We start from the raw sequence: 23,447 nt of genomic DNA, 5'->3' as shown, positions 1-23,447 counted from the left end.
CATCAAAAAGGTGATATTCCGGTTTGGCTTTCCACACAGTATTATAACTGATAATGGTACTAATCTGCCAAAGGATGAGATGGAGGAATTTTGCCAGCGTGAGAACATCCGGCTTGATGTAGCATCAGTGGCTCACCCCCAATCTAATGGTCAAGCGGAGAGGGCAAATCAAGAAATTTTGAGAGGTATTAAACCCCGGCTCATGGTTCCTTTAAAGCGAACACCAGGTTGTTGGGTGGAGGAGTTACTTTCTATGTTATGGAGCATCAACACCACACCTAATAGATCTACGGGTTACACGCCTTTCTTCATGGTTTATGGAGCAGAGGCGGTTCTTCCTAGTGACATCCGTCACGACTCGCCACGTGTGGCAGCTTATGTTGAAGCTGATAATGAGAAGGCATGCCAGGACTCCCTGGACCTGTTAGATGAGGAGCGTGATCTCGCAGAAGCACTTTCGGTGATTTATCAACAAGATCTCCGATGTTATCATAGCTGTCGGGTTAAGACTAGAACTTTTCAAGAGGGCGATCTGGTGCTTCGGCTCATCCAGGATCAGACTGATATGCACAAGTTATCCCCACCTTGGTAAGGACCTTTTGTGGTCAGCAAGAATCTGCACAATGGGTCATACTACCTCATTGATGTTCGAGAGCACAAAGACTCACGTAAATCGGAGGAGGAGACCAAGCGACCATGGAATATAGCTCTTCTTCGGCCTTACTATACTTGAGCCACAGGCTCTTCTTATGTACATATTTATGACAATGTATATATTATATAATAAACCGGAGCCTCGAATAAAGCGGGGTCTCTGTTCTTTTTACATCATGTGTGAGCCTACAAGAGCTTCTACTGACAAAGCAGAGTTTTGTTAAACCGGTCTATACGGCCACACGGATATAAAGGAAATCACTAGGGGGCTTGGTCGTATCCGAACCATAGCTACACCTCTTGATCGGTTTAAAACCACAAAGGGATATCACTAGGGGCTTGGTTGTCTTCACACCATGGCTACACCTCTTGATAGGCTTTAAGCCAAAAGGAAATGTGTGGAGCCAAAGAGAGTCTGTTGCATTAAGCACAGCTCAAACATAGGTAACCACTAAGCACAGCTCACATATTACCTGGGGGCTCCTTACTTCTCAAAGAACAATGAGTTTGAACCCTTGTAATAGGCTATCAAGCCAGGCTTGGAAGCCAGGTATATTCACCTAAAACCCCGGGTTATCCCGCCTCTTTAAGTAAGCCACTCCGTCCAGGTAAACCTGGTATGACCCATCGAACGTTTGATAAAGTCAATCCCATGGACCCTGAACTTGTCAAAGTTAAACCGATGATTGGTTAAAGATTGAGGTCCATCATAAAAGGCTTTGCAAAATGGTTTAACTCAGCAGCCTGGCAGCCCATGAAAAGCCTCGATTTAGGGACTGGCAGCCCATGAAAAGCCTTGCATATTTCTTTTGTTTTTGTTGTTTTTATGATAAGGGATTTATAAATATTTTTCTGATAGCCGGTGTTCATTACAACCCGGCATGAATTTCAGCGCTTAGTTGTCAGTACATGATCATATTCTAAACCGGTAGTGTACTGCTCCGGTCTGGTTTTGACTAGATGTCACCAGCATTATACGAACAAATCAACGGCTTTTCTAGCCCAATATGATTTCTATATGAACCGGCAAGAGGGCCAGGAGTTATCAACACTCCGGATTGGTGTTTTTCACCTCTACCATACAAGCAGTTGGTCAGCCAACGAGGTATGTCACAGATATTATTTATTTCATCTGGTTAATACAAATCTTGGTTATTCATCCAAGTTATGTATATTTTTGGGTATCATGACCCATCTAGTGGTAAACCACTAGGACGCTTTCAAGTTCTTATATGCAGGAACACAAAGTATAATGGACTATGCATAAATAGATCTCGAAAGTGGAACAAGTTTTCAAAAATATCAAGCAACACAAGCATGCTCGATGGTAGGGCAGATAAAAGTGTTTTTGCTATCCTATTACAAGGAGCTTCAAAATGGCCCAAGTTGAATAATTGTTCCAAGTAGTGGCAGACTGTGGCTGATAAACCAGTCGCCGGTTTAGGATGCTTCATCCGGACGGCTTGACGATTGAGGGTCATCTTGTGCAGTCACCTCCTCTTCATTCCTCCCCAGACGCTGGAAATCAACCGTTGACCAATCGATTCCGGTTAAAGCTTGAAACACAGCTTCTTCATGGATAACGCTGGAGGGATCAATGTCAGGAGCATAAGTATGCTTACGGGTTGGAGGCACAAGTTCTTCAACTTCATGGATCACGGTAGGCTGTCTCTTTCCTTCAGCATCGTAAACCGGTTGGAAATGAGATAGGTTTGTGTCCTCCACCAGTTTGCTGGCTATTGGCCGCATCTCCTTTGTCAGTTTTCGGAGGTCATCATTGTTGAAGTCTGAACCGTCCTCCTTCACACTTGGATATCCTTTAATGATATCTGCCGCTTCAAGATCCGGAATCCATGCCTTGGCCCGGATTAGTGCGGTCAGCGCTCTTGATCTTGCGGCTGCTCTCTTCAGTTCGGTGATCCGGGAAGGTAGCATGGCCAGCTTCTCAAGTGTTTGATTTATCAATGATGGCACTGGCTTGTTATATGCTGCAGTGCAAATAGCATGCTGGGATCCAGAATATAGCTGTTATATTAAGGTGTACGCCGCTTTAAGCTTCATCCGCATGTCAGAGCCCAGATGAGCAATGCGGGTGCCCGTCATGGTTTAGTATTAGTAAACCGGTCAATGATAAGATCTTATGAATTAGAAAAACGGCATAAGGAGGTACTTACCAAACACAATAGATGTCATGGCATCAATCTGCTGCTTCAAGCCGGTCAGTTCGTCTACCACTGACTTCAGGGCTGCTTCTGCGTCCTCGGCTTTCCTGGTCAAACCGGCCTTTTCTGTTTCCCAGTCAGCACGCTCCTTGTTGAAGGTTTCTTTCAACTTCTCCATAGTTGCTAGGGCATTGGTCAGCTTCTCTTTGGCTTTGGAAGCTTCTGCTTGTTGAGACTTTACATTCTCTTGAAGATCAGCGGTTTGAGCATCCCTCTTACTCAGCTCGGCCTGCAATGGCGAAGATATATCAACAACGGGATATGGATTTTCTAAGTACCAAGCGTATAACAAGTTATGCACTTTGTACTTGGGGGCTAATGCCTATTTGCTTTGTTATCAACAAATCTTTCACAAGTCTCAAGTACAATGCAAGCATTATCCTTAACACTTGGGGGCTAATGTATGTCTGTTCAAAACTGATGCATTGATTCAAGACCCGGTTTACCTCGCAAAGCTAAACCGGCCCTTGGGGGCTACACCGACGAAAACTACATGAATACAATGATAAAGTATCGGTTTTGTTTTTACTGAGGACTTGACACATTGAGGATTAGCATGCAAGGATTAAGATATTACAAAGTCCTGGTTTATGATTAACATCATAAACCGGCCCTTGGGGGCTACTTGGGCTGATGTTTATACTTTGGAATCAAGAAAGGAAAGGTGATGAAAATACCTCATAGTGTTCCTTCATCAGGTTCACCAAAACGGATTCATAATCACGGTTTGAGTGTAGACGGTTTAAAAATCTGGAGTGGAGCTCTTCAGCGCTGAGATGGGCGTTGCTTGACAAATCAGTGCTCCATTTACCCTTCTCCATGGCAACACGCTCTTCCTTGGCACTATGTTTGGCCAAGACTACAAGATGGCCAGGAGAGCTGTGGACCATACCGGTAATGATAACATCGTCTCCTTGGCCTCCAGTCGTTTTTACGGGTGATGGTGGAGTGTCAGTGGCTCTCACTGGACTGGAAGACCTGTCGTCAGCCCGGATTGGATCTGCCGATTCACTGTCAGGTACAGCAGTGTCAGCCTCTGGTTGATTATCCATATTCAGATCTTGAGGGGGTGGTTCGTCAAACGTGGCTTCCGGATTCGGACCCGCTGGTTTAGTCGTCTGTTCTGTTTCAACCATTTGTTCTAGTTCACGGACCACCTGATCTTCGGGCGGATTGTTCACCCGAGCCTTTTTGCTGGGTCTAGCTTTGGCCCTAAATTAGCAATAGATGTGAAAGTTAAAGCACACTACGAGGTATGAACAACATCAAAAGAAGGAGTTCAAGTACTTACCCTGCTACGGTTTTGAGAGGAGGAAGTTGGGTTGTTGTTGACTCGCCAGAGGATGAGGGAGGTGTCACCTGATAATTTGAATCGGACGGATTAAGAGGTTGTCAAAAATAACCTGCCTTGGGATAAGAATTGTCAGAAGTGGGGGAGACCTAAGATCGGCGCTTCCGAACCGGGGTGTCAGGTAAACCGGCTGAAGTAACCTGTTGGCCGCTGTGCCGGGTTGTCCGGCGAGCCTCGTGCTGCTGCGTCTTCAAAATAAATGTTGAATCCAAGTAAGCAAGAGGATGAGAAAAGCTTACTTTACAGACCGCTTGACGGGTTTTTTGTGTTGGCATAGAGTCTGAACCGGAGGAAAGGATAATTACCTCTACATCATCAGCCTGGCTGCCCTCCACGTCCTCCTGATAAGTATCATTGTTAATGAGATGCATGAAAAGGGAGCCAAGTGAATCAAGTTCTACCTCAGCTTCCGATTCATCTGCGTCTTCATCAAGTTCCATGCTGATGCGTTCAACTGCCTTTCGCTTTGAGGTTCTCTTGACGGCTTTTGTTTTGGCACGGGATGGCTTTGCCGCTTTCTCTGTAGGTTTCTTCTTCCAGAATGGATCATCACCCTGTTTACAAACAAGTAGAAGGATATTCACAGGTTGAACAATTTAAAAAGATATCGAAGATAAAAAGGAAGGACAGTGCTTACAGCAGGTGGTTTGTTTTTTGTGTAGAAGGGGTTCAAGCCGGTTTGGCGGCAAACATATTCTGATTCATTCAAAATCTTCTTGACACCTTCAGTGACTTCTTCATCGGTTAATTGAATGTTGATGTGGCGTTGGGAGTATTCTAATTCACCAGTGTACTCACACATTAAACCGAAGCAACGGCTTAATGGCAAGATGCTCCAGGATATCCAGCAACGCACAAAGTCGACGCCTGATAAACCGTTGGCCATAAAGGCACGGAGCTTGGCGAGTTGAGGGGCATATGAGGCCCGTTCTGCAGCACTCAAACGTTGCGGCAGCGGATGAGTGTTGGAAAGCCGGTGGGCGCGGTAACCCGGCAGAGGATTCTCGTCTTCAGGGGAAGTATCTTTGCAGTAGAACCATGTTTGGTTCCCAACTTTGGGGTGACTGTGCAGCTTGGCATGAGGGAATTCAACCTCTTTCCTTTTTTGAATAGAGACGCCACCAAGTTCAGTATTGGGCCCATCTACAAATTCAGTGCGCCAGTTCAGATGAAAAAAATCCCGGAATAGCTCAACAGTTGGTTCTTCTTGTAAGTACACCTCACAGAAGACTCGGAAATTGCATATATTAGACACCGAGTTGGGTCCAATGTCTTGAGGATGGAGCTGGAAACTAGCAAGCACATCCCGGAAAAAATTTGACCCAGGCAGTTTGAAACCACGACCTATATGGTCAACAAATACCACTACCTCACCCTGTTTAGGGGTAGGGGATTCTCCGTTCCTGGAACTCGCCACCGGATATCATTCTTTTTGGGAAAAGTACCAATCCTGACCATTCCGTTCAGCTGTTCTTCGATAACCCGGGAAGGAGCCCAGTTGCAAGCATAAAACTGTTTGGCCATTGCAAACGAAAGGCTGAAAGGAAATACTGGTTTACAAATCATTCATGGTGATACATAAGATGCGACAGAACAAAGACATAACAAGTATGTAAATTGTGCAAACCGGAGGCTGATACTATAATGAATGACAAGGCAATATCAGAACAAAGGAATGCACATATTGTTAAACCGCAGTATAACAATGGAGGTAAAAGGCTTGTCCGGTTCACCAGAGGGCTAATGGTATATGATAGATTGCTTTTACAAAGGTAAACCATCTATGTGGTGAAGAGGATGCAGATCTAAGGTGAAAAGAGCTAAGTAAGGTAAAACAGATTTCACAGTTTAGCATGGGAATTTCAGATCTGCTATGTGTTGGATAATCAAAATATATTTTGGTCTAATCTCAAGCGCTCAAAAGGTTCAGTAAGTTTAGATGAGTTCGATATCAAGCAGATGCCTTAACAAGAAGAAAGGAGTTTAAACTACAAAAGGCGCTGAAAACAATCAGATCTAACTGGCCATTTGGTATTACTAAAGGAGGAACAGCTTCAAGCTATGAAGAACACCGAACAGTAATGGCGGATCTGGGGTAAGGAGAAGAGGAACTTACTGATGCAGGAGGAAGCAGCGGAGGATCACCGTGTTTCTCTGGTACGATCAGGTCGATGCAGCGGCCTTTATCGAAGCAGAGGTGAAGCTCGGTGACGGCTGTGGCACTCAGGGGCAGAGATGTCGCGAGGAGGAAGAAGAAGTGAAGGAGACGAAAGGGAAAAAGGAGGACCTGTGGTCCTATTTATAAGGCGAAGCGATAAAGCGACAAGTGCGGGAATCGAGGAGCTCAAAAATGGATAGTTAATAAGGGTGTCGCCTCGATGGTTGGATATACATTAATGAAGGGAATCTTCGGCTTCAACGAATAGATGACGTCAGGGCGGTTTACTACGGATCTAAAGGATGGCATCATGGCGGTTTACCAGATTTATATGAAGATGACAGGGCAAGAACTTTTCTAAGTATTGAAGATTGACATGAACGAGTTCAAATCAATCTGGGGCCTAATGTTGGGGATATGATTATTGGAGGTAAACCGGCTAGGAGTGGCCGGGTTAGCTCCATGAGGATAGAAGCCCATGAAGACGTGAAGGTGGTTGCACTTTACAAAGGCCCAAGGCCCAAAGGCGGGTTAAAGCCTGTAGATGTAAACCGACTCTGTCATGTAACTTGTATTGTAAGTTAGAGGAATAGAGACCGAGTCGGACACATCTATGATCCGGCCTCGGGACTTTGTAAACCGGCGGGCGTCAACCTATGTATATAAAGGGACGACCCGGCCGTGGTTTGAGGACAACAGAAAACAACTCAAGAGCCAGGCAAAGTGGATTCGCTCCCTGGTCATCGAAACCCTAGCAATACCAATCACAACTAGACGTAGGCTTTTACCTTCATCGAAGGAGATGAACTAGTATAAGAACCCCTCGTGTCCCCTTGTCCGGTTTAACCCCTTTAAGCTAACCCGTAGCGATGGCTCCACGACTAAGTCCTTTCACGAGGACATCTGCCGTGACAAACCCACGACAGTAAGGATATTAGTTTCCTGTGCTGCAAACTTTGGTTGGAAGTTGCATCAATTAGATGTCAAGAATGCCTTCTTGCATGGTGAGTGATGGTGTCCTGGACTAGGGGGTACTCACCACGTCGTCTCCCGATCTATTAGATTGGGCCGAGCACCTCCGTGGCCGTATACTCATGGGCCAGTTCGGACGGCTGCCGCATACAAGGAAGATTCCACAAAACTTGGCGATCAAGACAAGGACTTCCCCCCACCGGCGTATTCGGCTAGGACTCTTGTTATCCTAGGCCAACGGTGCATTATATAAACCGAGGCCAGGCTAGTCGATAGATATACAATATATACAACAATCATACCATAGGCTAGCTTCTAGGGTTTAGCCTCCTTGATCTCGTGGTAGATCAACTCTTGTACTACCCATATCATCAATATTAATCAAGCAGGAGTAGGGTATTACCTCCATCGAGAGGGCCCGAACCTAGGTAAAAACATCGTGTCCCTTGTCTCCTGTTACCATCCGACCTTGACGCACAGTTCGGGACCCCCTACCCGAGATCCGCCGGTTTCGACACCGACGTTGGTGCTTTCATTGAGAGTTCCGCTGTGTGATCGACAAAAGGATCGATGGCTCGCCTGCAAATCAACTGCGACTTCGGCGTCTTCGTCACCAGTTCGACTGGTCACCTTGGTTCGACCAAGCATTGCGCCCCGTGTTCGGATCACCATGTCCGGACGAGGGCCTTCATCAAACATCAACTCCGATCTCTATCAAGATCACGGAGGAATCATCTATGGAGCTCAGGGGCTCAATGTCAACATTGCCCTCAAGCGACCGTGCTGTTTTTCTGGACAGCAAAGTCATATCTGCCACCACCACCTCCTTGAGTATCTCTTTGACGATCGCTTTGGTGGAATTGTGCGGAATTGAGTCTACAACAACCCTGGAAAATTTCGTCGAGTTCCGATGGAGGAATCTCTGGCAATCCACGATATACCGGAGCCCTGTCAAATCTGGACGGGAATTTGGATGAGTTTAGGGTGTGGTGTCCAGCTTCTAGCTCGGACGTCCTTTGAAAGATCCAACCGTTGATCGGCTGCAGAATTCCTATATCTACCACCTCTCAAAATTTCGGCTCGATCCGACCTTCCGAACTCCGGGAACCTTCCGATTAGTGCATCACTTTTCGAATCTGTTTTCTGCGCGAAAACGAATCCAACCCGAGTTCATCTTTTTTATGAACAGGATTTCGGACATCCCTTTTGAAGGAAGTTTTGTATGGGGTATTGTGTTTTGTTCCCGAACACATCCCACTAACTGTAAGATCTTTTGAACATGATCTTCAACATCATGCTGGTGTCAAACCAGTCCGACAATATTACTCCATGGCTGCCGACCTGCGCTAGACACGGCGTCACTTTGTTGAGTCGAGCTCAACTTCTTCGGATCATCATCTCGGCAAGCCGAACAAGAGCCCGGCATCGCGAAGGATAAATCATCACCAACATCGCCGCCCCACGGATTACACAGAGCGGGCATACCGGCATCGCCGCACGGTCGCTTCATCAAGCCGGCATCGACCACGTCATGACCTGCATCGACAGGGCCGCACTATTGCTTCTTCAAGCTGGTGTCCATCACGCCGACCTACTTCGACTCATCGGCTGACATCGAGGCTTCGACATCTCTTCATCAACCTACTCCGGACACTTCGACGTCACTAGCCGACCAGCTCTGTCATGTTAGTTGGGCCGAGGGCTTTGCCTCAACGAGTCAACCTTTACCAGCATTGCCATGCCGTCGTTTTATCGCCCATCAGGCAATGGGTGTGTGGAGCGGGTCCCAATTTTAGGAATCACCTTCCTTCGGATTGCTACAACAAATAAACTAGGTGCTATTAATCCTAGTATTTTTTGCTTGTTTGGGTTCATTTTTCCCAAGGAATTATTACTCTGGTTTGTCCGTCATATGTACACAGGTCTATCAAATGGTGGCCGCATTAACGACAGTCGCATGGTGGTTCGGTCAGTTTCCGTACATAGTCCGGCGAACGCCGCATCCGGAGCTCGGACCGACCTGTGAATTCAGGCTTTGCCACGCCTTTACTACATCACGCCGATGCCCTGCATCGACATTGACTTCGGCGCCAAGCCATATTTCTTCTATTCCTCACTTTGCAGAAATTATTTATTATGCAACATTTTTTTAAATTATCATTATTACTATTATCTCCGGTTTGCACTATTTTGTGCACATGAAAATGATCCGGGGATTTCGGCGTCACTCTGCCGGTCTGCATTGACCGTGCTATGTCACCACTTCGGCGTGTCGAGCTCTCCGCTCCGCCACCTCGGGACCAGCTTGGGGGATGGAACCTTGCCCCGCATCAAGCTCGGACCGCGTCATCAATACAGAACACATTAACCAGCTAAGTCGCTTTCATGCTCAAAGCTTTAATTTCTAACTTGTGCTCGGTTCGACCAAGCATTATACTTTTTTGGAAAAAAGTTGCTTGTAAAAAATTTCCTTGTCCAAACTTTGTTTGTGACGTATAAATTCAAATACCCCGTTTACTTGGGGGCTTCCTTTATGAAGCTTTTCCTGTTGCATATGATTATACTTGTACGGCTTCGTTCCTTGTTCGTGTATTACGCCACAATATGCACCATATTGACTTAAGCGATTTGCAAGCTGGGTTGCCTCGCTCCTATGTTTACCCCTACGTTCCCGATTGTTCGGCTAGGGAGTAAAGGGAGCACCTCTGCGATTGTCACGATCGGGTCAACCGAGCCGGACCTCAGACTGGGTGAAGCCAAAAGCTAGCGCTCTTATAGTTTTCAATGATGGTTGGCACACAACGGAACTCATGAGTACAAAAAATCTATTACACAAGTCTCATAATAACAATGAGCACCGAAGAAAGGTATCGGTGGGGGTACTATTTTCTTCGAAGATGCTTCTTACACTTCATGGTAATATAGCATAAGTTCCCTGAGCGCGCTTTGTCTGTTACAGCCTTATGGCCTGATTTCCTGGTTATTGGAAACACCGTCGATATTCTCGACCGATGGAGTACATAACACTTTTCGGTCCTTGACCGAAGAGGGAGAAGCTGACGGTCGGTTAAGACGCGTTTAAAGTTCGGTTGAACATAGATATGATATAAGTACTTCGGTACATGCAATCATTCTTCTACCCAAGTCACTTGGGGGCTCTTAAGTTTATTTGAGCCGTTTTATAATAAGTGTTCTTCTTCTTAGTCGTTGCAAAGTTTTATTATTATTTGTCACTCCTTTTTTCGACACGAGTGTGCGGTCACTAGCCGGGGAGCCTAATTTCTCTCTCAAAGCCGCTAGAGTTTAGTTTGCTAAACTGGCCTGATGAGAAGTACTCCGCCCTCGGGATAGGAGGTTGAAGCCGTAGGCTGACCCGCTCGAAGTCTTGAGATAGGATGTATCATGTTAAAGCACGACAGAAGCACTTCTTTTTCCTAAGACCAACTTTCGGATTGGCACCGAACACTAGATATTGTTCGGACGTCATGTTTTTACTGACGTTTCTTGGTTTTCCAAGCTTTTTGGCACTTTTAAACTATTTGTACTTTTCCAGCATTAGTCTCGCAGTGCAACGCCGGACACCTTTAGGGATTCGGCAAAAACATTCTCAGATACTGCTATATATGCATCGGTTTCGAATTGTGTCTTCGATCAATAGTTGGGTTGCCCGGCTCCTGCACTTGCTTCCTACATTCCGTTTTGCTCGGCTAGGCGTGCAAAGGGAGAACCACTGCGATTGTGCTTCCAGCTCACATGTTTAAGCACCTTAGTGGAGAAAGCCGAAAACTGACTGTCACAATAAGCGTAAACTGGTCAGCGATCCGATGACTATGACGGGCCATTCATAATATTGGCCGAAGTGTTTACGGCTCGACCTCGACTGTCGCCGAACACTATCGGGGGCTATTAACTGGCCTCCCAAACTAAATCCTCGATATTTTGCTCTTACATTCGAGCTGAGGTTTCATGATCGTGCTTAGCATGACAACCCAAAGAAAGGAACCGATAGCGGGACTATTTTCTTTGGAATACATTTCTTCTGTTAAACAGTAATATAACATATCTCTCTGCGTACCTTTATTTATAAAACCGTATGGTCAGATTGCCTTGTTTGTTGTAAATCTTTGCCCTCATAAAGGCTTTATAAAGTAGGACAAACACTCCTCGGCTACTGGCCGAGGAGGTGGAAGCCGATGGTCGGTCAACAAAGTTTGGTACAATGCGGATCTGAGCATTAATGACGTAAAGTACTTGGATACATAGAGTCATTACACATAATTTGTGATTTTACTATGGATATTGATCCTTAATTCGGCCACCCGTGCCCGCATTAAGGCTCGGGGGCTACTGGGCTTCGGGTTTATTATTTACAAATATTAAAGGGGCACATCGATCCACCGATCTGGTGTTGCCACCCGACCAGTGTCTCGGGGGCTACTGCATTGCTTGTCCAATGCAGAAAATTTTATGTGCAATATAGTTTCCGAGGAGATTTTGATCCTCAGGTTGGTCGGCCGCACCCAACCTGAGTCTTGAGGACTGAGCACGCCGCTTTTGTGTCCCGAAGTATTCTGCCGAGCTAGGACTTGATCCTCAGGCCAATTTTGCAAATCAACCCGAGTCTCAGCGGCTACTGGGATCAGCGGTCTTATGTCATCCTTCATGTGCATCTCGGGTTTTAGACCGATACACACCTTGAGGGCTACTGGCTATATGTCTCGGCAGAGAATAAATTGCACCAATAAAAATATTGACAAAAAATCGGCCCATAGTCGGGGTGGTGCACCACCTCGGAAGCAGTCCGGCATAAAGCTCGGGCGCTAGTGGCTGGCTCCATAGAGGGCATTTCCGGCATTAAGCTCGGCTAAACTCCTTCAACTTTTTTGAACCAAGGTGATATGACACCTCGGATATAGTCCGGCGTTGGAGCTGGGACACTGTCCGGCGTTGGAGCTCGGATACATTCCGGTGTTGGAGCTCGGAAGCGGTCCGGCATTGGTGCTCGGCCGCAAAAGATACCTCGAATGCAGTCCGGCGTTAGAGCTCGGACGCAAGAGGACAATGCCTCCCGGGAACAACTTCAAACCCGAGGTGTGGCATAAAAATAAACAAGGCATTGATAAAGGCCGAAAACTTAAAGGGGCTCCTCGGATACCCGACGTGTAAACTCGTCGAATGCATTTCGGCGATCCTCAAGATCGAAGATAAAGAGGATTTGTTGAACCAGTTTTCAAGACCGGCAACCAAAGATGAAGAATAGTTCGGAAGAATCGAGGAGCGTCCCTAACTTGAAGACTGGTTCAGGGGGCTACTGACGGTGTCCTGGACTAGGGGGTACTCACCACGTCGTCTCCCGATCTATTAGATTGGGCCGAGGACCCCCGTGGCTGTATACTCATGGGCCAGTTCGGACAGCTGCCGCATACAAGGAAGATTCCACAAGACTTGGCGATCAAGACAAGGACTTCCCCCCACCGGCGTATTCGGCTAGGACTCTTGTTATCCTAGGCCTCCGGTGCATTATATAAACCGAGGCCAGGCTAGTCGATAGATATACAATATATACAACAATCATACCATAGGCTAGCTTCTAGGGTTTAGCCTCCTTGATCTCGTGGTAGATCAACTCTTGTACTACCCATATCATCAATATTAATCAAGCAGGAGTAGGGTATTACCTCCATCGAGAGGGCCCGAACCTGGGTAAAAACATCGTGTCCCTTGTCTCCTGTTACCATCCGACCTTGATGCACAGTTTGGGACCCCCTACCCGAGATCCGCCGGTTTTGACACCGACAGTGAGTTGCATGAAGAAGTGTACATGGAGATACCACCAGGTTTTGGTACTTCAGAGACCACGAGGAAGGTATGCAGATTGAAGAAATCCTTGTATGGAGTATGGACTTAAGCAATCACCAAGGCATGGTTTGATAGATTCAGGTGTGTTGTTCGTGGTATGGGGTATCGTTAGTCTAACGGCGACCACACGGTGTTCTACAGACACTTTGATCGAAAGATCACCATTCTTGCAGTTTATGTGGATACGACTTATCATCACTGGAGATGATAAGGAGGAAATAGAGACTGAAGGGGTGTCTGAGCAAGGAGTTTGAGGTAAAGGATTTAGGTAACCTAAAATACTTCCTTGGTATTGAAGTGGCGCGGAAATAAACCTTAGTTATCTTGGTTGACATGGGCATGATGGGATGTCGTGCAACCCCTTGCTCCAATTGAACAAAATCATCAAGTGACGGCACAATCAGGAGAGCTGGTGAATAAGGTTATCATAAACTAGTTGGGAGGTTATTGTACTTGTGTCATACCAGGCCTGACATTACGTACGCCGTGGGTGTGGTGAACATATACATGCATGAACCAAGGAGTGGGCATCTTGATATCGTTAACAGAATTCTAAGATACTTGAAGGGGACTCCGGGTAAATGGTTGTGGTTTGCAAAGAGTGGACATCATGAGGTGGATGGCTATAGTAACTCTGATTGGGCTAGTTTTCAAGATGATAGAAGATCAACTTCTGGCTATTATGTGTTTGTGGGAGGAAAATTGTGTCATGGAGAAGCAAGAAACAGACGGTTGTGTCTAGATCTACAGCAGAAGCTGAGTATAGAGCACTATCTCAGGGTTGTGTAAGATGCTCTGGGTGAAGTACCTACTGAGTGAGTTGAAACTTCTGAGGAAGGGACCCTTGAAGGAGTGGTGTGACAATCAGTCAGCTATAACCATGGCTAATAACCCAGCTCAACATGATAGGACAAAGCATGTGGAAACTGATCGCTTCTTCATTAAGGAGAAACTTGATGCTGGGATCATCAGCCTTACTCATGTCAGCTCTGGGCAGCAATTTTGAAAGTGCAACTATCCCTAGGTGGTTTTGGTAATTCATAACAACATATAGCTCATTGAGCTAATGCTATTCCAAGATGACTATTTTAGGAAAGCTCAATGATTGGCATGGCATGGATGTGAAAGTGGAACCCTCAAAATGCTAAGGACAAAGGATTGGCTCAAGCTCAAAAGCTCAAGACTCTTCATTTTATATTTTAGTGATCCAAGATCACATTGAGTCTTTAGGAAAAGCCAATACTATCAAGGAGGGATGAGGTGTTGCTTAATGAACCTCTTGCTTCATGTGCTTAGTGATATGCTCCAAAACCCTCAACTACTTTCCCATATCCACATATGACCTAAACCCTAAGCCAAACTCGGTCCTACCGATTCTTTCTATCCGGCGCCACCGAGTTTCACTTGTCATAAGCCACTGCCAAACCCTAGAAATACGGTTCTACCGATAGGGATCTCGATCTCACTGAGATGGGATTGCAAACTCTCTATTTCCCTTTCGTAACTTTTCGGTCTCACCGAAAGAGCGAATCGGTCCCACCGAGATTGCAGTGTAAACTCTCTATTTCCTTTTTGTAACTTCTCGGTCTCACCGAAAGAGCAAATCGGTCCCATCGAGTTTACCTGACCAACTCTCTGGTTAGCTTATTACCAAACTCGGCCTCACCGAGTTTGTGTAATCGGTCTCACCGAGATTACGTTATGCCCAAACCCTAACCATATCGGTCCTACCGAATTGCATGTCACTCCCACCGAAAATCTCTAACGGTCACTAGGTTTACCTTTTCGGTCCGACCAAGTTTGTTGATTCGGTCCCACCGAGATTGGAAAACTGTGTGTAACGGTTGGATTTTGTGTGGAGGCTATATATATACCCCTCCACCTCCTCTTCATTCATGGAGAGAGCCATCAGAACACATACACAATTCCAACTCATATGTTCTGAGAGAGAACCACCTACTCATGTGTTGAGACCAAGATATTCCATTCCTACCATATGAATCTTGATCTCTAGCCTTCCCCAAGTTGCTTTCCACTCAAATCTTCTTTCCACAAAATCCAAATCCTATGAGAGAGAGTTGAGTGTTGGGGAGACTATCATTTGAAGCACAAGAGCAAGGAGTTCATTACCTACACACCATTTGTTACTTCTTGGAGAGTGGTGTCTCCTAGATTTGCTAGGTGTTACTTGGGAGCCTCCGACAAGATTGTGGAGTTGAACCAAGGAGTTTGTAAGGGCAAGGAGATCGCCTACTTCGTGAAGATCTACCGCTAGTGAGGCAAGTCCTTCGTGGGCGATGGCCATGGTGGGATAGACAAGGTTGCTTCTTCGTGGACCCTTCGTGGGTGGTTGCTTCTTCGTGGACCCTTCGTGGGTGGAGCCCTCTGTGGACTCGACCATTACCCTTCGTGGGTGGAGCCCTCCGTGGACTCGCACAACCGTTACCCTTCGTGGGTTGAAGTCTCCATCAACGTGGATGTAGGATAGCACCACCTATCCGAACCACGGGAAAAACATCCGTGTCTCCAATTGCGTTTGAATTCTCCAAACCCTTCCCTTTACATTCTTGCAAGTTGCATGCTTTACTTTCCGCTGCCAATATACTCTTTTCATGCTTGCTTGAATTGTGTGATGATTGCTTGACTTGTCCTACAATAGCTAAAATCTGCCAAGAACTAAAATTGGGAAAAGGTTAAGTTTTTATTTGGTCAAGTAGTCTAATCACCCCCCCCTCTAGACATACTTTCGATCCTACAAGTGGTATCAGAGCTTTGGTCTCCATTTGCTTTGATCTCCATAGCTTTTGGTGGTCATAGCCTTGGTTTCACAACCTAGGAGAGTATGGCGTCTAGCGAGGGAAATTATCACCATAGAGGTCCTTACTTTGATGGTACTAATTTTGCTAGTTGGAATCATAAAATGAAAATGCATATTCTTGGACATAACCCCGCCGTTTGGGATATTTGTGTGTGTTGGTTTTCAAGGTTACTTCTTTGATGGGAAAGAACCAAACCGTGAAGCTACCGCGGATGAGTTGAAGATGTTGCAATACAATGCTCAAGCTTGTGATATTCTCTTCAACGGATTGTGCCCCGAAGAATTCAACAAAATCAGTCGTCTTGAGAATGCAAAGGAAATTTGGGACACTTTGATTGATATGCATGAAGGTACCGACTCCGTCAAGGAATCCAAGTTGGATGTGCTTCAAAGTCAACTTGACAAGTTCAAAATGAAGGATGGTGAAGGTGTCGCTGAAATGTACTCTAGGCTTGCTCTCATCACAAATGAGATTGCCGGCTTAGGAAGTGAAGAGATGACCGATAGATTCATCATCAAGAAGATTCTAAGAGCCTTGCATGGAAAATATGATACTGTGTGCACATTGATCCAAATGATGCCCAATTACAAAGATCTCAAGCCAACGGAGGTGATTGGAAGAATTGTTGCTCATGAGATGTCACTTAAGGATAAAGAGGAACTTCACAGCAAATCAAGTGGTGCTTACAAAGCCTCATGTGAAGCCCCTATATCATCAAGTGAGAAACAAAACTTCAATGAAGAATTGAGCTTAATGGTGAAGAACTTCAACAAGTTCTACAAGAGTAGAAGCAAAGATAGAAGCTTCAAGTCAAGGTCCTACAATGACAAAAGATCTTCTAGTCGAGAGCGAAACTGCTACAGTTGTGGAAGACCTGGACACTATTCCAATGAGTGTACGGCTCCCTACAAGAGAAGAGAAGATTCTCCAAAAAGAAGAAGCAAAGAATCACCACCAGGAGAGAGAAGGAGTAGAGATGATCGTTATGAACGAAGATACTCACGGAGAAGCAAGGATTCGGAAAGGAAGGAAAAATCATCAAGGAGCTACACAAAACGAAGACATCAAGCTCATGTTGGTGAATGGGTATCCGGCTCCGACTCCGATAGCCACTCCGAGAGAAGTTATCACTCCGACTCCGAAGATACTCAAGATGAAGGTGTTGCCGGTCTAGCACTTGTGTCAACCAACTCCTATGACATATTTGACTCACCAAATGAAGGAATTGGAAGATGCTTCATGGCCAAAGGTCCTAAGGTAACACACCCCGAGTATGTTGATTTCAATAGTGATGAAGATGACTTGTTAGGTGATGATTTGCTTGTTGACAACTCTAGTGATGAATACTATGATGAAACGTCAATTAATCATGCTAATCAAGATAAAACAAATGACAATGATAAGGAGAAGATTGAGGCTCTAACTAAAGAACTAAACACTCTTAAGTTAGCTCATGAAACTATCTTCGAAGATCATCGAGAACTTTTAAGAGCTCATGAGAAATTACGCTTTGAAAAGCTCAATCTTGAGCAAGAGCATGAGTTATTAAAAGCAATCAATGATGATCTCCGCAAGAAAAGTTCTTCTTACATTGCCAAGCGTTTACTCTTATCCACTTACATGCCTCAAGTCAAGTCTAGTAACAAGAACAAGAAAGATTCTTCCTCTAGCAGTAACAATGATCATGCTAAATCCAATATTGTTGCTTCTAGTAGTTCTCTTGATTCCACTAATGATTCTCTTAGCCAAGTTACACTTGAGCAAGAAAATAGCTTATTGAAGGGAATTATAGAGAAAGGAGTGTACAAAAGCCTTGCCGGGAGTAAGCAATTCGAGGAAATTGTGCGCAAGCAAGGAATGCACCGGAAGAATCAAGGTGTTGGTTTTGAACGAAAGTTCAATGCCAATGGAGTTGAGTGGGAAGAAGATCAATACCCCAAGACAAAGTTTGTTCCACAACAAGAGAAGTATGATACTTCTTTCAAGGGGACACAAGCTCAAGATGATCTTCCACCACAAGACTACAAGCAAAAAGGCAAGGACAAGCTTCAAGAGGAAATTGATGCATTTGAAGAAGCTCCTAAGACCTTAGTCAAGTGGATTCCCAAGACTACTTCAAGTTCCACTTCATCAAGTACGACTACAACTCCAAGGATTCCCATCAAGATGGTGTGGATCCAAAAGAAGAAGAACTAGAGAGTTCTTGAGGGTGACTCCGCCAACATACTTCACTCTTATCATTTTGGCAAGAACAAGTGCAATCAACTTCCACATCTTGCACTAGTTCAAGGAGTCACAAACCCTCTTGTTGGTAAGACAAGGGACAAGGTAACCTAAAAGTTTTCATGGACATCATCTTGTGTGTGCATCACTCTATGTCTATGGATATCCTTGTTTGTTCCTTGTGGGACTAACCCATGTAGGTATTGAAAGTGCAATTCACTCAAATGGATAGCTCCAAGTGATCTACATCAACATTGAGCATCCACATCTTCAACATCTACATGAAGTCATCATCGACAAAACCCGAGGTTAGTTCATCCCTCTAAGGGGGGATATCACATCTAGGGGGAGCTTTACTCTAAGACTTGAGCTAAAGCAACTCTAAAGATGTGAACACAACAATGCTTTATGTAAAAGTGGTAACCCCACTTGAGCTTAAACAATGAGTATGACCTATGATCAAGTGTTCTCACTTGACTCCTAAGTCAATATACTCATATATAGATGGCCTTGTCATCGCAAATTGCTTGATAGATGCTAGAATTGGTTGTGCATGCCTTGTCACATATTTCATTTGCCATCTTATTGTGTGAGCATGATGGTTGCATATTTTACTCATTCGAGGACATCCACTTGTTGTTTTGATTGTTTGGTTTTATTTCCTTTTGCCAAGTGGATGGACAAGAATGCCTAAGAACCTCCTCTAGCTATCTATGCTTTTCTCGTCTCAAACTCTATTCATGCTACATCACAAAATTTGATCAAGTCAGATTCGAACCACTCTGTGTGAGGAGCGCTCGGAGTCCCCGATTCGTCATAGACTTAAACTTCCAAAACCTCTTTATGATTCTCGGTCTGACCGATACCCTACGTTCGGTCCTACCGAGATCATTAAGTTGATCTAGGTTTTCAATCTCGGTGTAACCGATTTGAACCATTCGGTCACACCGAGTTGCAACAACTGTATACAGTTTTGCATCTCGGTGCCACCGAGTTGTTCCACTCGGTCACACCGACAGGGTCGGGCTATATATAGTCACGGGCAAAAATTTGGAAATTTCTCCGAATCCCTTCGCCCGCACGATAGCCTGCTCTGCCAACTTGGTCTCCGGATCGTCTACTCGCTGCCAGCCGCCTCCAGTCGCTGCTCTCCGTCGCCGTCAACGGAAATTCAACCCCGCCGTTGCCGCCGTAGCGAGTCTCCACCGAACTAGGGTATGGACTCGATCTTTGTGCTATTCCCCAATCCTATTCTTAGCACATTGTGATCATCATGATTCTTGCCACGTTTGTTAAACTTCTATCCAGTCAATGAACTCGTAGATTAGGTTTAATTCGAAAATTTTAGGGTTAGGTTTCCGCCGAAACCATCTCGGACCCACCGAGTTGAAAAACTCGGTCCCACCGATTTGGCTTATGCCATTGCACAAGTGAGACTTAGTCTGACCGAGAATTACTTATCGGTGTGACCAATTTTGGAACTTTGTGAAACCCTAGCAGTCTCGGTGCCACCGAACTGTGACTCGGTCTGACCGAGTTCACTAGTTTAGGTGCCAAAACTGCTTTGGTATCACCGAGTTTAGAAATCGGTAGATCCGAGATGCTTTCAGTGGGAAACTAAAACTAAGTTTTTGAATTATTCTTTTGCAAAAATCTCTGCATTTTGTGATGCTTATCCACTCTATCTCATCTATAACCTATTCACAGGGTCAGCAGTCAGAGTTTGCATCATGTCAGACCAAAGTGATAGCCAGAACTTGTCAGAGCAGCAAGTGCAGATGAGTGAGGGCACTAGTCCCTCAAGTTCCTCAGATGATGGCAGCAGGAGCACCCCTAGCAATCTGCCTAAAGCTGCCACAAGACAGAGAAAGAAGAGAACCTCAGACTCAGAAGATGAGGATTATGTGGCAGAAGAGGAAGCAACTTCCAAGAGAGTTGAGCCAGCACAGGGCATAAAACCAGGGATGAAGATCAAAAGGCCAGTAGGCAGGCAGCCTATGTCAAAGGCCAGAGCTTCAGCTGAGAAGCCCACTCCCATTGAGCCAGTTGCTGCTGAAGGCAAGAAGAGGAAAGAAAGAGTGAAGAAAACTGTAGCCAGAGTGCTTGGCAAGGCTTCCATCATGGAAGATGAGGAGGAAGAAGAAGAGGTAGCTGCACCAGCACCTAAGGCAACCAAGATGATGGGTGATGCCATAAGAACAGGGGCAGCTGCTTCCAAGGCCAAGCCAGGTCCAAAGCCAAAGCCAAAGAGGAACACAAGAAGCATCCCAGCTACTGAGAAGAACAAGGCCCCAGTGCCTGAAGCTGCAGAAGAAGAAGAAGAGAATGTTCTTAGAAAGCTCAAGCCCAAGATCCCAGACCACAACGATGCTCATCTTGTGGCTGAGGATATGAAACTCAGGAGAGATTCAGGGCTCCGGAAGTGGAGAGAAGCAGACCCGTATGCTTCAAGGAGAAGGACTGCAGTTGACTACAGGTTTCACACCAAGGAGCAGCAAGACTTTTATGAGACAGTGCTGCTAGACAAGAAGCCAATTGTGTGTGATATGAGATGGGTTGATTGTCAATACATCAAGGACAACAAAGATTACTACCCTGGAGTGCAGGACAGCTTCAAGGCATGTGGAGTAGAGGACTTTGTTGGGCAGAAGCTCACAAAGTGGAACGAGGAACTCATCATGCAGTTCTACTCCACAGCCCATTTCTATCCAGATGGCAGGATTGTATGGATGTCAGAGGGTACGAGGTACCAGTCTACAGTTGCTGAATGGGCTCAGCTGATTAATGCCCCAGAAGAGCATGACGATGACTTGGACATTTATGCCAAGAAGAAGATGGACCACAACTCAATGTCAAACATGTACAAGGAGATTCCAAATGAAGCACTTGATACGTTCAAGTTTGGCTCAGTACACTATCTTCTGTCAGGGCTGCCAACCATCAACTGGATTCTTAGGCACACCCTATTGCCCAAGTCTGGAGACCACAAGATGATCAGGGGCCACGCGATCAACTTGCTTCATATCTTTGACGTGCCACAGAAATTCAAAGTCATGAGCCTTATGATTGAAACAATCAAGAGGACAGCAGCAGACCAGAAGAGGAGCTGTGGATATGCCCCACAGATTCAGGAGCTCATCAACTCTAAGATGGGCACGGGCATATACTTATTGGAAAAGGAACACCTGCCCATCCGTCCAGACTTTGAAGATAATCAAGTGGTCATGACTGAGAATGAGCCATCATCTGCCCAAGCACAAGCCAGGAAGGAGAAGGCGAGGAAGGAGAAAGCTGCCAAGATGCCTACTCAAGAGGAGGCATCTGAATATTTCCTAAAAACCAAACAAGAGCAGCTTGGTTACTTGATTGCATCCACCCTGCGGATTGAGCAAGGACTAGCCACCCTAACTCAGAACCAGGAAAGCTTAGAGAGGATCATGGAACAAAAGTTCTATGACTTGGATGTCAAAGTGACAGAGATTCAGACTGCAGTGGAGCAGCTCCAGGATGACATGCAGGAGAGGAGAGGCAAGACTACAACTGATGCCTTTGCCAGAGTGCCACGAGGTCCGAGGTCGTCTGCAGTGCCAGTTGCTGACCCCAGAGCCACCACGTCTGCACCAGCTACAGCCTCAGTTCCACCAGCTCCAGCGTCCACTTCAGCCTCGACTCCGACCACGTCTACAGAAGGCTTTGTCCTTGGAGTGCTCCGGACTCCACCACCACCTGAAGATAAAGCCTGAGTGTCGACTTAGCACTATGCATTTTCTAGGAACTTTTTGGTAACTTGTTGCCAAAGGGGGAGAAAATGTATAGATCATAGGCTTCGAGAGAGAGTGTTGCTACACTTAACGTTTGCTTAATATTATAATCTTATCTATCTTATGTGATCATTCACTATTCTTGGTGATGAGTGCATGTATTTCATTCTTATCATTTTAAGCGCTCCACCAAGATGTATGTGACATGGAAGAGTAACCCATGACTCTAACTCTTTGTGCATTTGTAGTCCAAAGCAAATTTTAAATATGCACAAATTTAGGGGGAGCTCTTACTTGTCACATACTTCTCAAAGCGACGATATATTTCATGCTTATTATCATTTGTCGAAGCTTTGATCTATATGTTGTCATCAATTACCAAAAAGGGGGAGATTGAAAGTGCAACTATCCCTAGGTGGTTTTGGTAATTCATAACAACATATAGCTCATTGAGCTAATGCTATTCCAAGATGACTATTTCAGGAAAGCTCAATGATTGGCATGGCATGGATGTGAAAGTGGAACCCTCAAAATGCTAAGGACAAAGGATTGGCTCAAGCTCAAAAGCTCAAGACTCTTCATTTTATATTTTAGTGATCCAAGATCACATTGAGTCTTTAGTAAAAGCCAATACTATCAAGGAGGGATGAGGTGTTGCTTAATGAGCCTCTTGCTTCATGTGCTTAGTGATATGCTCCAAAACCCTCAACTACTTTCCCATATCCACATATGACCTAAACCCTAAGCCAAACTCGGTCCTACCGATTCTTTCTATCCGGCGCCACCGAGTTTCACTTGTCATAAGCCACTGCCAAACCCTAGCAATTCGGTTCTACCGATAGGGATCTCGGTCTCACCGAGATGGGATTGCAAACTCTCTGTTTCCCTTTCGTAACTTTTCGGTCTCACCGAAAGAGCGAATCGGTCCCACTGAGATTGCAGTGTAAACTCTCTATTTCCTTTTTGTAACTTTTCGGTCTCACCGAAAGAGCAAATCGGTCCCACCGAGTTTACCTAACCAACTCTCTGGTTAGCTTATTACCAAACTCAGTCTCACCGAGTTTGTGTAATCAGTCTCACCGAGATTACGTTATGCCCAAACCCTAACCATATCGGTCCTACCGAGTTGCATGTCAGTCCCACCGAAAATCTCTAACGGTCACTAGGTTTACCTTTTCGGTCCGACCGAGTTTGTTGATTCGGTCCCACCGAGATTGGAAAACTGTGTGTAACGGTTGGATTTTGTGTGGATGCTATATATATACCCCTCCACCTCCTCTTCATTCATGGAGAGAGCCATCAGAACACATACACAATTCCAACTCATATGTTCTGAGAGAGAACCACCTACTCATGTGTTGAGACCAAGATATTCCATTCCTACCATATGAATCTTGATCTCTAGCCTTCCCCAAGTTGCTTTCCACT

General features: G+C 45.5%; 1 pseudogene; it reads right to left on the bottom strand.

Annotated features, from left to right (window-relative positions):
* The window catches only part of LOC147979098 (uncharacterized), a 199,934-nt pseudogene that overhangs the window by 92,074 nt on the left and 84,413 nt on the right, over nt 1-23,447 (bottom strand).

The sequence above is a fragment of the Triticum urartu genome, chromosome 3A (genome assembly GCF_056163025.1).
Source record: "Triticum urartu cultivar PI428250 chromosome 3A, HENAU_Tu73, whole genome shotgun sequence".
NCBI classification, from domain to species: Eukaryota; Viridiplantae; Streptophyta; class Magnoliopsida; order Poales; family Poaceae; genus Triticum; species Triticum urartu.
The sequence above is the reverse complement of the archived record's forward strand: the minus strand, read 5'-3'. Positions and strand labels throughout refer to the sequence as shown.